Source organism: Megascapheus bottae, unplaced genomic scaffold, assembly GCF_031878675.1.
Source record: "Megascapheus bottae isolate mThoBot1 unplaced genomic scaffold, mThoBot2.hap1 HAP1_SCAFFOLD_40, whole genome shotgun sequence".
In the NCBI taxonomy this organism is placed as follows: domain Eukaryota; kingdom Metazoa; phylum Chordata; class Mammalia; order Rodentia; family Geomyidae; genus Megascapheus; species Megascapheus bottae.
The window spans coordinates 3,584,469-3,600,710 of record NW_028327715.1 but is presented as its reverse complement, the minus strand read 5'-3'; the positions used below and the strand labels follow the sequence as shown (position 1 = coordinate 3,600,710).

The window sequence follows — 16,242 nt, the reverse complement described above, 5'->3', positions numbered from 1 at the left end:
GCAGAAAAGTGTGTTCGATTATCTCCAAAAGCCAGCCCAGGCAGAAATGTCTATGATACTTCATCTTCAAAATAAACAACAAAAAGCAGTGATGGAGGTATGGCTCAAGTAGGAGAGCAAGCAGAAGGCCTTGATACCAGCAAAAGTTCAATTAATTGCCAACATTTGGGGGGGTGCAGAATTTAGACCCTGCTAATGTTCTTGGCAAGCTCCTTCTGAATCTCAGGTTTTGCCCTCTGCTCTCTTATCTACCACACCTCTTGGGCTGTGGTGACATCTGAGATAAATGACCAACCACGCTGTGCTTTCTACTTCAGCTTTCAGACCTTAGTTAATGTTTCTTTACAGAGGAAAAAATGAGCAAGAAAGGGAGAAATCAGTCTTTATTGATGCCTTCTAATTAGGCATTATACATTTTCTCCATTCCAACCTGAGATTGCCTCTGAAGCCATTGGCTTTAAATTTCCTAGACCTGCTTTTCAAGTAGACAAAGCAATTATTTGCAACATGGAACCATTCAGGGCAGTGAAGAACTGGATAGCTGCCCAGGTGTCTTGCAAATCTTGCATTTTATGACTTGTGCCGAATGAAAACCTGTCCTGTGATTGTTCTAGGGAGGATGTTATTTCCAGGAAAGAAGAAATAAAGGAAGGAAGATAGGAAGGAAGGGAGGAAGGAAGGAAGAAAGGAAGGAAGGAAGGAAGGAAGGGAGGGAGGGAGGGAGGGAGGGAGGACAATTACAAAATATTTTTGTCTTATTTTATCCATTTATTGGCCATGTATAACAGTACCTGTTCTCTGCCTTTATCAAGGAATCAAAATGTCAAAGGATTTTTTAGTCCGTAAGGAGATTTCTAAAACAATATTTTTACAAATTCTTAAGAGTATTTTCTTCTGTTCTTGGAATAAATGATAGGTGACTTTATTCAGCAACGTACAAAAACAAAGTATCTGCATGGAAACTTAGAGAAGTTACAGAGTTCCGGGTCCCTTCATGGCAGATTCTGATCTCCCACATGAGCTTCCCAGAATACCAGCTATTGCTGTACCTGCTTTGTTAAGATCATAACCTGTCGTTATTCTCCATACTGCTCTGCATTGGTAATTAGCACCTCTCTCACACTAAGTCTATGAGGATGAGGATCCTTACTATCTTATTCTCTGTTGTAGACTGGAACATGACAAAATCAATGAAAACTGCACACTTCGTACAGCTCATATGCTTACCAAGTTCATTGACGAAACACTAACTGATTCACACAGAAGCTTGTTCAAAGCAATCCAAATATAAACTGAAGGAATCAAAGAACAAGAATATGCCTTAGGTCAAGTGTGGCTCAAAAGTTTTTAGCTCCAGAGATATGGGGTGCAGCTATATGTTGGCAGGCCTATTTTTGCTTGTTTTTTGGTTGCAAAGGCAATGTAAAGAGGGGTTACAGTTACATATTAAGGTAATGAGTACATTTCCTTTTAAATAGTATTACTCATCCCTCATATTCTCCCTTACCCTCTCCCTAGGACTCCCCTCCCCCCAAGTTTTAAAGTTCATTTCCAACATGGTGTCAGTATCACTGTTGAATTGGTTTACCCCTTGTCTGTGATTACCCTTCTCTTTCCCAAATCAGATAAACTTATACACAAGACAAAAGGGTATCAAAATCAGAAACCGTAACCACGAGAAATAAACCAGAGGAGAAAAAAAATGAAATAACTGGGAGAGAGAGAGGGAGAGAATAACCACGAAAACTGTTCTTTCCATATCAAAGAAATCATTTTGATTAGTATCATTTATGTGGTCATAAGTACATAGTTTTTGAAATATTCTGAACCTCTATTAAGACTATTCTAGGCATACACTATTACAAATGAGGGAAACCATGGAGCCTATGTTTCTTCGGGTCTGGCTTACTAGACCTAATATGATTTTTTCTAAGTCTTTCTATTTTCTTACAAATGGGGCAATGCCATTCTTTCTTAGTGAAACATAGAATTCCATTGTGCATATATATTTTTTGATCCATTCATTTACTGAGAAACATCATCTGGCTTGATTCTATATCTTAGCTATGGTAAACAATGCTGCAATGAACATGATTGTGCTGGTAGCTTTAGTATGGTCTGGTTTGTGATCATTTAGGTAAATGCCCAGGAGTAGGGTTGCCAGGTTATAGGGGAGCTCTTTGTTTAGTCTTTTTTTCCTAGTCGTGGGGCCTGAACCCAGGACCTGAGCATTGTCCTTGGACTTTTCTCAAGGCTAGAGCTCTACCACTTGAACCACAGCACCATTTCCAGTACCGAGGAATCAAACTCTACCACTAGGCCAAACTCCTGGTCCCTGTTTAGTCTTTTGAGGAGCCTCCATACTGCTTTCCAGAATGATTGAACCAGTTTTCACTCCCACCAACAATGTAATAGTTCCCTTTGGCCACATCCATGTTAGCATCTGTTGTTATTTTCTTTCTTGATGGTGGCTATTATCAAGAAAACCTTATCACCTGTGGTGAGATTGAATCTCAATGTTGTTTTGATCAGCCATTCCCTAGAAGCTAAGAACATGTTATTCATCCAAAGAGGAGTTCACTTACTAGACATTTCTTCTGTATGGTTCCCACTATGTGTCAGGCGATCTGCAACTGATATCTAACAAGGATTATCTTTATTCTTTTTTATTTACTTGCCAAGAATTTTTTCCTCATTAAAATCACATCAACTTTGGGAATAAGTCAAGTAGAGCTTTCCAAATCCCTGCAGACAGGTCCAATCCTTTCCACTCACAATGTCCTTAGGATCTTACATTTCAACTTTATTGAGTTATATATACTTGGCTTATTTCCCCTGAGTACTAGATATTCTGTGAAGGTTCTCTGTCTCTGTCTCTCTCTGTCTCTTTCCCTCTGCCTCTGCCTCGCTTCTCTCCTCACTCCTCTCTCCTCTCTCCTCTCTCTCTCTCCCTCTCTCTCTCTCTCTCTCTCTCTCTCTCTCTCTCTCTCTCTCTCTCTCTCTCTCTATATATATATATATATATATATATATCCTTATTGCAGAGGTGATATCCAGTGGGGTTGTAATTATATAAGGCTAGTAATGAGTACATTTCTTTTAAGACAGTGTCACTTCTCCACTCTTTCCTCATTTTCTCCTGACTTTTTTCCCTCAGGGGGTGGGGAGGAGGGAAATGGGTGAAAACATGGGAGGGGGTAACAATATTCAAGAAGTAATATACTCATTTCCTTACAAATACAACTGTAACCCCTCTATACATCACCCTGACAGTAAAATAAAATTTTAAAAAAGACAAAAGGTACATAAATCATAAACAGCAACAAAAGAGAAAAAATAGAATAAAAAAGAAAAAACACCTGGTATATTATATATGCATTTATTTGTTTATTGAAATAGAGAAGGGAAAGGGGAAAACAAGATGATTGGGAGGGGGAGGGGTGATGGAAACATGGGAAAAAACATGAGAAGTGGTGTTAATATGTGAGAAGTAATGCACCCACTACCTGATGAATGGCTGTAACCCCTCTGTACATTACCCTGACATTAAAATAAATTTAAAAAGAAAAAATAAAAGAAAAAGAAGAAAACAACACAAAAAGTAAAATAAAAATTCTTTTGTTTTCAATTTCATAAGCTTTATTTTATATGATCATATACACATAGCTACTGAGCTTTCGTGGTCCTCTCCTAAGGATGCCCTCCAGGCTCTCTTTTCTACTGCATCCTGAACTCAAGATTTCAATTGAAGTAGAGGTTGTGCTTGATAATAAGGTGATGATAGGAGGATAAGTATTGGAGGAGTGAGAGGATGGATGGATGGATGGGTGGATAAATGGACTGGTAAACAGGTGGATTGGTGGGTGGGTAAGTATATTAATGGATGGGTGAGTGGATGGCTGGCTAGCTGGCCGCATGTATGAATGGGTATACAAATGGATGGATAGATGGGTAGATGAATGGAAAGACAAACAAAAGGATGGACAGAGGATAGATGAATTTGTAGGTAGATAGGTAAGTGGATGGATGGATGGATGGATATGGATGGGGAAGAAGGGAAGACTGTTGGACAAACAGCTTTAGCTACACTCAACCTTTATACCTTTATAACACATGTGTAAAGATATTTTTAAATGTTTCTTAATTTATTACAAATGATTATATGAGTTATGTGTTATGTGTCTTTCAGGAAACTTTTGAGACCAGAAAGACTTGTCTATTGTCAGAAGACTGCTTTTGTCTTCACTTTTTTTTTTTAATTTCCAGAAAAGCACCAGGATGTGGGATGTGTCATGTAAAAGGGCCAAACTTAGATACTTCCTATAAGAGAAAATAGATTTAAAGCAAGAAGTGTTACTCTGGGGCCAAAATAGGTCCTACAGCTATGAACTTTCAGGTTTAAAGGGTGTGTGCTAGAAACAGGACTGTCAGGACTTACGGCTAACAATCTAGTTGGTCCATGTCATCTTAGTCTGTGCCTGTCTTTTATTAAACTCTCATTGCTCTCTATATGGAGTTTGAAAGAGAAACCTACATATTCACTTTTCCAGGTGGAATAGGCAAGTAATAAAACTGCCTTTATAAGTATGGAAAAATAATCTTCCCCAAAGCAAGTCTAGCCAAAGAACATAATATTTGCTTCATCTGTGAAATGCTGTCACGTTAGGCTTGCATAACACACGTGATCACTCACAAATAACTCTGCCTTCCTCTCTCCTACTTCTTGCCTTCTCAGAGAATACTGGAAAGGCCATTTGTTGTCTGCTGTATGTCTCAACACCGTTGCCTCCCTTTCTTTGGCTCATCTGTTGAGATGAGCCCATTCTGCTAAGATAAATTGTTAACTTTTAATAACAAACAATGCATAAACAATGGTGACACTTGAGAAAAATGCTCCCTATATCTCCCAGTCTTTTTGGCTCATTATATGTGAATATGATAAACTTCTAAAGAAATGTTTTAAAGTTTAGTTTTCACCATAGGGAAAAAGAAACAGATTTCCATCAAACATAAAGCTTTCCTCTGGAGTCAGAAGTGTCACTGAAGCCTAAAGAAGGTTACAGAGACTTCTTCAGAATATTTTCTCAGGAAGGGAGTTTGCTGAGCTTTTGCTCAAACAAGTTGTATTCCTACCGTGCTTGTTGTGAATTCCACTCCATTGTAAGATTCACCAACAACAGCTCGGGTATAGGGTCCAGCATGGCCACCAAGGGGCTTTTTCATCACATGCTCCTAGAACCCAATCCCATAATGCTCTAGGAGGTCTGTTTGAGCTGGGTGAACCTTGCTTCTGACCATCCCCAAATGGCCCTTCTTATTTTAGTATTTGTTCCTCCTAAGATGGGATTATATAGTGTTAGGGATATGGAAACATGAATGCTTGGGTCTTACCAAAAATAATTATGTCCTCTGTGTCAAAAGATTAGAAAGGACAGCTTGTAGTAATTAGGGTGAGATGTGAAAGCTGATTTGTAGTTAGGCTCTTATCTGGATACAGAGAAAAAGAAGCTTTGTATGAAGCTAATTCCACAGCACTATATAAAATGAGAGTTCTACCCTGCTGGGCATACATGGCTCATGCCTGCAATCTCAGCTACTCAGGAGGCTGAGATCTCCTAAAGCAGGGGATCAAAGCTTGGAATCAAGGATGTTTTGCAGTATTCATGGTGTTTTTTAAAATTTATTTGTAGTTGCTAAGAGCATTTATAATATTTATAGCATTCAATTTGCTATATTCTTGATTAAGTCATGGTATAATCTCATCAAGTCTTGCACTTTTAGCACAGCTATTAGCTGAAATGCTTATTTCTTTGTATTGAGTATATTTAAAATAATCTCTTTTAGCTATTTTGAAATACACAATACATTGGTAAATACAGTGGCCCACCACAGTGTACCATCTGTAACTAGAAAACTTTCTCCTACTCAAGTGTTACATTATACCGTTTGGCCAGTCTCTCTTCTTTCTCTGCACACCTCCCTACCCTCGCAGCTGACAAACACGATTCCACTCTGTGGAATCAACTTAGGAGGTTGACATTAGATTCCCCTATGCTGTGTGAGATCATACAGTGTTAGTCTTTTCAAGCTTGGCTTATGTCTCTTAGTATAAATCCTCTGGGCTCATCCTGTGTCACAGACGACAGGATTTCCTGTGGAGAGCAGCAGCTTTTTAAAAGCGATGAAACAAAGGACTTTAAAAATGTCTTTCTGTGCGCCTCAGATTTTGACAAGGCTAATAAGTCTCCAAGCTTTTTCATTTGACTCTTTAAACTGTGTAGGGTTCACTTCGTTGTACATAGCTCATGGAACCAAGGGAATTAAATCTTTGTATCCAGCTACTTCTTGTTGGCTTAAAGACCAAGTTGTAGTTTTCAGCAGGGACAGATGGAGACTCCAGCAAGCAAGATTTCTGTTAGTAAATACGACGGGGTGAGTCTCTGCTCTTGGAGGGCTCCTGTTTACATATCAGCAGATGAATCACTTAGAGGGAAATCCTGTGGGCATCGAAGCCAGGCCAATGGAGGTGACGAATGATAGTTTTGCCTCCCATCATCTGCGACAGTAGGGAGTTTCAGAGCCCACCTCACTCTGTTCTCTCTCCCAGCTTAGGGTTTCAAAACCATTTCTAAAAGGGGACCCCAGGAATGTGGTATAAAACTAACAAATGTCTCAAGTACAGTGTGGTCTGTTGATAGAAATCACAGGGAGAAATACCCAGGAGAGGTCAGCCCAATGCATATGTGTGACCTCACTAAGGCTCCTGGACCAGACTTCTATTTGATTTCATCTACATCCGTAGCCATTCTGTAATTGAATCATAAGTCATTTGATAGGAAACTTTGCAGTGTGTTAACTTAACCCAGGAGGCCCTGGATGTGTTCTTTTTTTCCTTCCTCTTCAAAGGAAGTGAGGAAAGAGCTGAAACAAACTTCCTACCAGGAGAGAGACCTTCCCTGTGTCACTCCTCTAGGCACCAGGAAAGTGATGCTATACAGACTGGATTCTGATAGTGATTCTGCCTTAAGTGTGAGGAAAGGGGGCCTCTAGCAGGGAAGGCAAAGAGTTCTCCAGTTCCAGAGGCAAAGAGTTTGTAGGTTCTGGTTCCCTATATCTTTCCCTGCATGATCTGCTTCTAGGCTTCTAGGAAGGTCAGGTGGTCTCAGGTGGGCAGCATACAGGTGAGCCACCTCTAAATTCTCTCTAAGGGAACCCCACAGAGCCCTCATGTAAAATCTACCAGTGTGCCAGGGAATCCCAGATGGACCATTTCTGTCCAACCCACTGTGCTAGCTGCTGGCTTGGTAGTTCCAGACAGAACTTCGAAACAGTCTTCTAGATGCTCTATCTCAACAAAAGATATAAAGACAGGAATGACTTGGGCTCTCTACCTGCCATTCCCACCTCAGGTTTGGCAGCTTGACTGCCAAGCCATACTCTGTAGATTCTCAGCTTCAACTCAACTCCCCCCCACACCCCCAAGCATCATCTGCTCCACTTCTGATTGCTCCTTCCCACTCATGTTCATTCCAGGCAACCACTAGAGAACAGAAGTACTTTGTAAAATGAAGCCTACCATATCCTTTATTAGAGCCCAAAGTCCAATCAGAGCAGGTTCAAGAGGAATTATGCATGGACACATGGAATAAATATCTACCCAAAATTTTTGGAAAATTTCATTTGGGAGTTAGAATACTTGTGAGAGAGGGGTGTATGGCTAAGGCCAGAAATCAGGGAATATTGTTTCTTAAATGGAGCGATCTGAGAGAAATGGAGACCAAGTAAGACAGGACTGAAGTGTCAATGACTAGGCTGTACTTCCACCTACTGTCTGAGGCATGTACAGCTTGCCTAACTCCAAGAGGAAGGCCGAGGGTATGGGGTATAGGCAGCCAGAAGAGAGGTAATCTGATGGACTAGACACAGCTTTCTCATCTTCCCTCTGTGAAATATAAAGCATGGCCAGCCAGTGAGAATTAGAGGAATGAAAATGTAGGAGTCGTACTCTGAGGGAGTGGGAGAGGTTATGGCATGGGACACATTCCCTTCCCTCGGGGCACTCCATAGAGCCTTTGGCCATCTCCCTCATCTGCCAGGAATGCTGTCCCCTGGGACCTCCATATGGCTGGTGACTTTGTGACACTCAGGTCTTTGCTTAAATTTCACCTCCTTGGGAAGGCCCTCCCTGGGTTAGAAACCTAAGTCATAGTCATGTCATGCTACGTGACTTTTTTGAGTAGCATTTATTCCTGAGATGCTTAACTTGTTGGCTTATCTTTTAGTTGTTTACATTTTTGTTGCTGTATCTCTTCATACACACACACACACACACACACACACACACACACACACATATAAAGGGGGGGACAGGGGACTGGCCTTATATGTATACAAGCATTGTTGTAAAAAATAGCATGAGATATTTTTTCTGCTTCAGGGGAAAAATATAAAAGCAGTGATCTCTTAATGTTCACAGTTACTAGTTCCAAGATCCCTTGTGGATAGCAAAGTAGGTGGATTCTCAAGTCTCTTACCTAAAGTGCATAGAAATGTGCATCTCCCCACATGCTCTTTAAACACCCCTAGATGGCTTCTAAGTTCAAGTACAATGCAAATACCATAAAAATGGTTATTATATTATATTGTTTAGAGGGAAATGTTTTGTGTATTCAGGATAGACATGGTTCTCTTCAAGTTTATCTCTACTGTGCTAAGCTAAATCCATGGATGTGAATGAAACACAAGTACACAGTTCCAAATACTTGCAATAGAACAGAGTGGAATCCAGTTTACCCGTGTGAACAGGAGTCAGCCCAAGATGAGGTCCTGTTGGGGTGTATGTGTACATGTCTATGCACATATGCACATGTCCAAAAGGTGTGTGCATTTGGTGATAATGTGCAACGGTGTGTACATGCATGTTGGGAAAATCTGTGTAAGTATGTGAGGTGCATCTGTATATGTGTGTATATGTATGTATAGGTATGTAGGGATTGTTTGTGTATATGCATGTGTTGTTGGGGTGTATTTCTGAAAGCATGTATGTGGACATAGGTATGTATACATGTGTATACATATGTCTCTATGGGTATGTTGTGTGTGGGATTTGTGTGTGTATGGCATGGGTGTGTACATGTTGTCTATGAGGGTGTGAGTGTATGTGCATACATGTGTGCATGTGCATTTGGAGGGGAAAGGGTGGAGGTGTATTTATAACCTGAATTCCTCACATTTCCTGTGGTTTGTACCTTCCCTGATCAACAGAAGTTCTCAGAATCCTCAGGGCTACTCAGGATGTCCTTAAACATGGTATTATCCTTCCTGGGTTTTTCCCTCCCAGCCAGGGAATGAAACATGCTGAGGACCAGACACCATCAGTGTGCAAATGTCTAAGCTGAACATCTCCAGAAAGAACTTGTGACATGGAAACCTGGAGGGCCAGGCTTCTCTCTTTCATCTTTGAAGATGTCTGACAGGGCCTAAGTGCTGTGGCTCTGTGGCCAGCTGCCCTGTGCTGCCTCAGATGTGCAGGCTATTGGCCTAGGGACAAATGCAAACAGCTTCACAAGTCAGGCAGAATCTTTTGTCTTAGAGTTACTGCTTATATGGGAAATTTGTTAAAATTCCTTACCCTCCTAATGAGCAAAAATAAAAATCCCGACCAAGACTTCAACAAAGTAGCAAGATCCCACTGCATTGCATTCCCAGTGGGAAGTAGCACAGGGAGATGTGTGTAGATGTGGTCCTTGAGTTTCCCCTACATGGCAGTTACACTGTGCTCACCAGGAGCCAGCCAGGGTGGCATCTCTGGAAATGTAAGGGTTAAGAAACACTGCCATAAGTAGCCAAGCAATTGGAGACTGCTCATCTTCTTGGCAGAAAACACTACAGGTGGTGAACTAAGAGATGACCTGTTGACAGCTAGGTGCTGCTGTTTAAACCACCAGAACCTCGAGGGAAAACTAAATTTGAAGACTCAAACCCAGACATCCCCACATTGATATTGTTAATAGATATGTCTCAGTTTCTTCTGCCTATCAAAAACAAGCACGCATAGGTTACTACCCAGGATTCTATGACTAGAGGCATTTCCTAGGAAATGGCTTCTTTAGGATGGATCCAAATGTTTGAACTTCAGTACAGGGCTATCAGAAACCTAGGGATAAACTGGTGATCTGAATGCTTTCCTGATTGGTGAAATTGACCTTTATGGTTAATTCAGAAATTGGGACCTGTATCACCTACCATGTTGAGTCATCAAAGATGTACACTGGAAGATATTTTGTTTGTTTTCTATTTAGGCTGGAGGAGAAAAAATGGACTCAGAAGAAGCACTAATCTATGAGGAGGATTTAGATGAAGGAGATGGTATGGAAGGAGAGATGGAAGAAAGTGCAAAGTTAAAAATGTTCCGCAGGCTGGCCTCAGTTGCTTCCAAGCTTAAGGAATTTATTGGCAACATGATAACCACAGCAGGCAAAGTTGTGGTGACCATCTTACTGGGCTCCTCAGGTGAGTATGATCTTTACTAAGAATCTACTGAGAAAACAGGTTGGTCTGTAAAGGAATAATGAAAAGCATGGTTAAAGCAAAGAAAAGCAAGGAAACAATTCTATTCCAGGACACTGGAATAACACTGAAGCTTTTTAAAGCCACTCACATATACAAACCACCCATAGAGAGTTCCTTTCCTATTCATTTGTAGTTTTGGTGTTTGCGGATGTTTTCTCTATCAAATAATCTTTTTTTCCGTATCTAAGTCACTTCATTTTCTGTGTTTAGAGCAGAATAACAGCTCTTCTTCATCCTCTAAACCTTTGAATGGTGATCTGTTTCAATTAGTGATGTGAATGTACCCCTGACTAGTATATTGCAGAGGCATGTCTGTATACATGCAGTCATTTGAAATCTTAATTGAGTTCTCCAGGGTAAATTTCTTTTCCTTCTCAAGTTAGATAGCAGTCTTCCACCGCAGACACTTACTTCCTTTCAATTTTGGCCACCATTTACTTATTCCATGATAATATTGTCTCATTCTTTGCCCTCCTTCCATCCTGCTGCCCACTAGCACTCCAACTGTTTCCATTACAAAGACAAAAATAAGTCAATTGGCCAGGTGCCAGTGGCTCACACCTAGAATCCTAGCTACTGAGGAGGCTGAGATCTGAGGATCCCAGATCTAAGCTAGCCCCAGGAAAAATATCCATAATATCTTCTCTCCCATCAGCTCCCAAAAGGGAAGCTGTGGATCCAGTGATAGAATCTGAGTGAAAAAACTAAGAGACAGTGCTCAGGTCCTGAGTTAAAGCCATATACTATCACATACCCAGGCCACATAAAATTAAATTAAAATAGCTGCTTCTTCATGGGACAGGGCAAGGAAATAGGAAATTCCTCAAGGAATAACCCAATATTTCAATGAGGTAATCTTTCTAAATGGTCAAGAATATTTTAAAATATGTATAAAGCGTTGCCTGATCTTACATGTCCTCTTCTGGAGACCTTACCAGGTAGGACAAAGTTTTCATGAGACTTAAGCTGCCATCATGCATATTATTATAAGTCTTAGTCAACAGAAAAATATAAGGGATTCTAAAGAAAACAATGGAATGGATCTACATATGCTTCCGAAAGACTCCAGAAGAAGAAAGAGGGAAACATTTGAATATAAATGTAAATTCTACAGGTGTGAAAAATTGATCTTTTCAGCTCAACTACCATTGGGATAATTTCTTCAAGTGCTTTCTTAGAGTACTTGTCAAATTACTATTTCATGTGTGACTTTTTTGCAATACATATAGCAATATTCTGTTTACATCGATAGATTGTGGTGAATATTTTGAAAACTGGAGTGATTATTTTCATATGTAGAAAGGAAAATGACATCACTTCCATTTGTACATGTGCTGAGTGAAAGATGAAGTTCTATGACTGTTCCCTGTTACCTGACTGTGTTTCTTTCTCCTTAGGCATGATGTTACCATCTTTGACATCAGCTGTCTACTTCTTTGTATTCCTGGGCTTGTGTACCTGGTGGTCCTGGTGCCGGACTTTTGACCCTTTGCTGTTCAGCTGTCTCTGCGTTCTGCTGGCAATTTTCACTGCTGGGCATCTGATTGGGCTTTATTTATATCAGTTCCAATTCTTTCAAGAAGCAGTTCCCCCCAATTACTACTACGCAAGGTAAGATAAATTGCTCAGGCATTGTAAGTTGAGGGAGTTTCCTCCCCATGGCTTTTATGGTCTTGGTTAGGCCCTGTGAAATTTCAGGCTGATTCTGAATGCCAATTGTTGGATTAAACCAAGATTTGGTGGGGTAGGGAAGCAATCTAGCACTTTATTTTTGCTGATTCTGGGTGACACAGGGTAGAAGCCAAAGAATTTCCTGGGATACCTAAGACCTAGGGTCTTAGCTGTCAAAGGATTTCCTAGAAGAACTTATATGAAGAATAATCAGGGCATGTTTTAAGTATTCAGCTTTCACAGAAAGCTTTCACAGGCCAAAAAGATCATCATGAATTAAGCATTCAAAATAATAAAGAACTGATTATAAGAATTTAAAAACAAGCTAGGCACTGGGGGCTCATGCCTGTAATCCTAGCTACTTAGGAGACTGAGATCTGAGAATTGCAGTTCAAAGCCAGCCCATGAGATTCTTCTCTCCAATTAACCACTAGGAAACCAGAAATGGCACTGTGTCTAAAGTGGTAGAGCACTAGCCTTGAAGAGTTCAGGTACAACACCCAGGCCCAGAGTTCAAGCCTCAAACTGACCCCCCCCGAAAAAATGCATTAGAATCCAAGCATTTGGTCTAATGTGGGGGCAGGGCAAATCTAATTTTCCTCGGTAGAAAGGCAAGTAAGTATTATATCAACTTCTTACCATGGACATGGGAATTAGAGATAAAGAACCCAGAACTTTCAAAGTTTCTGAAACAATTCTAGGGCCTTTCTCCATTAGAAAGGGAAGACTTTTGACAAGGAAATGCCCAGAAAGGAAAAGTAGAAACAAAAAATTGCTATCTGTTCATCTTTTATGATTCTGACTACAGTCTGAGATTCTTATTTCAAGTGGGTCGAAAGCTGATTCCTGATATCAGAGTGTAACCACATTGATTATTTACTAAAGAAAAGAAAAGTATCATAAGTTACAAAGATAGTTCAACAACATACTCAGTTGATCAACATTAACATTCCTAGCTAGGTGCCTGTGGCTCATGCCTGTTTTCCGAGCTACTCAAGAGACTGAGACTTGAGAATCATGGTTTGATGCCAAGCCAGGAAGGAAAATCTGTGAAACTTTTAAATCCAATTAATCACCAAAAAGCTGAACATGTTGTTATGGCTCAAGTAATAGGACAATAGCTTTGAGCAAAAAAGCTAAGAGATAATGCCTAGGGATAGCACCCAGGCCCTGAGTTCAAGCCTTAGGTCCAGCTTTGAATAGGTAAATGAATAAATAAATAACATTATCCAAAATGAGATGGCCTGATATTTCAGATTTTCTGAGCCTTTCAACATCAGAGGTACATAGTGTCAAGCCTTTTGGTTCAACCTGTACTATATTGGACATGCAAAGGATAGACATAGCTAAAATGGCTCCACGGGAATGTGGGTCTATGGTACATACATACAGAACATATAGAAAACAAAATTGTGGCAGGGAGTGTGGCCTAGTGGTAGAGTGCTTGCCCAGCATGCACAAAGACAAGGGTTTGATTCCTCAGTACCACATACAGAGAAAAAGCCACAAGAGCTGCTGTGACTCAAATGGTTGAGCATTAACCTTGAGCAGAATGTCCAAGGACAGTGCCCAGGCTCTGAGTTCAAGCCCCAGAACTGGCAAAAAAAAGATTTATAGACAAAATGTGCTAAGAACTACACTAATTTAAAGGAGAAATCAATATCAACATTCAACACCAACACACATGTACAGTATGCCAGTATATTATATCACTAAAAGATGTTAGGAAGTTAGAGGAGTTTTCAATGTTCAGTGGACTTTAGGAAGTAGTATGCAAGTTTCTCAAGTGACTTAGTGGCAGGACAGGCAAATGTTGATGCTCTAGAAACTACTTAGGCACTTATTCACGAAGCCTCGGGATGTCTGCAACATTTAAATGATTTAACAACAATTATGACAGATCATAAAAGAAAGATAAAGACCACAAAATTATTTACATTAGGTCATCAGTAGAGGGTTTTCTATTGTCCTATTTGTCCTTTTCTGTCTATCAAAAAGTTCATAATTTAAAGTTGCAGAAAAGGAATCAAAATGTCAGGAAAGGCTGTGGAAATAAACATTGTTCCAGACTCCTGGTCTCCATCACTGAACGGTTCAGTGTATCTTGTCTTCCTATTCAGAAATGAGGAGGCCATATTTGAAAAGAGCAGGATTGTTCATTTTCAGCTATACAAGTTTACATCCTTCTTTTAGCTGGTCTCAATATAGTTTGTATGCGGGCTTTATGTCAGATTTGACCGTAAAAAAATTCTAATTTGTGGTTATGTCCATATAATGCTGGCAAATGATAATCAAACAAATTCGAATACTATTTAAGTTCAGTTAAAGTAAATGGTGACTTGAAAACTCAAAAAGTCATATTTAGTGTAATGAGAATAGCACATTATATATATACAGCAAAAGTGGAGAGGCTCTTTAATGGTGCATATTGTATAATACTTATTAGGCAGGAAGGAATAAATGCATATATAAATACATTTAAAGTAAGGACTTTCTTTAATAGTACAAATTGCATCATATTTATTATATTTAGGAAGGAATAGATCTAAATTTTAGTGCAGTTTTTTATTTGTGGTTTTGTGAAACACATAGAAAATATGTTTTGTACTATTGAAAGAACCAACTATTATAGGATAACTTAATTGGAAATTTGCAAGTTCTCGTTTGGGCAATAGGTGTGTGTGTGTGTGTGTGTGTGTGTGTGTGTGTGTGTGTGTGTGAAGCTTAGGATCTTTTCTGCCATCTAGGGGCAGCTAATGGGAAATACAACAACTATAATCATCCTAAAGCAGATCAGGCAAACTTTCTCAGTCCAGTGATTCAGACTTCGAAGGCTATAAGTCCGTCACAGGTGTTTCAAAGTGCAAGAACAGTGAAGACAAGATTTGAAGAATAATTAGAGATGTGTTTCAATGAAACTGTTTATGGACATCAACAGGAAAGGAAGAAGGAAAGAAGGGAGAGAGGGAGGGGAGGGAAGGAAGGGGAAAGAAAGAAAAGAAAGAAAGAGGAGGAAAAATACTATTTAAAAGATGTAACTCCACCTCCCAGACCTAAACACTGTTGATTTTAATATCTCTATTCTTCCTATGCACATATGGACATTTTCCAAAGCAGAGTTTGAATTCTACTGTACACCATGTTTTGTAATGTGGTACTGAATTTATTTTCCTCTGCCATGAACTGTTCTTCTAGAATATGTTTCTGGTAGGCTGCAATGTGTTGTATTGTGTAGTCACATTACCCTGCAGTCATCCCTGGGGTTTGACCAGCTAGATGAAATAAAACTCAGGATGAGCAAGCACCCTTTGCTTGACCCTTTGCTCTCTTAGTGTGAAGAGGCTCTCTGGGGCTGGGTGGTGCTTGACTCTGCTGGAGGAACTCGAGGTTCCCAAGGTCGGTGTTCATTTGGTGACTTTGGATGGCTTCAATCATGTGGGTGCTATGTGTGGCAATCTCAGGCCAGTTTGTCACACATCTGACATTTCCTTTCTTTCTAGGGTGACTTTTTCTTTAGCCCAGTGATCCCAAAATATTACAGGTTTCCTTTCACATTTACCCAGACCATGGTGAAGTTTTTTCTGTCACATCTTTTATTCAGAAGAAGATATAGAAAAGATGCTAAGACCATGTTGAAGAGAACAAAGTTGACATAGAACTTTGATGTGATGTTGGATCAAGAAAGAAAGTATGTGTGCCGGCACTTGTAATCCTAGCTTCTCATGAGTCTGAGATCTGAGGATCAAGGTTCAAAGCCAGCCACGACACAAAAGAACTTGAGACTCTTATTTTTCAATTAACCCCTAGAAAACTGGAAGTGGGGAAATTGGCTCAAGGGTAGAGCAGTAGCCTTGAGATGAAGAGCTCAGGGACAACGTCCAGGCCCAGGGGAATGATGGTAGCCTTGAGCTGAAGAGCTCAGGGACTGTGCCCAGGCTGAGTTCAAGCCCCATAGCCCACCAAAAAAAAGAAGAAAGAAAGTATGTGAACTTCTTCCAT

At 40.1% G+C, this 16,242-nt stretch overlaps 1 pseudogene; it reads left to right on the top strand.

The window, feature by feature from the left end:
• The window catches only part of LOC150039362 (piezo-type mechanosensitive ion channel component 2-like), a 195,629-nt pseudogene that overhangs the window by 42,829 nt on the left and 136,558 nt on the right, over positions 1 to 16,242 (top strand).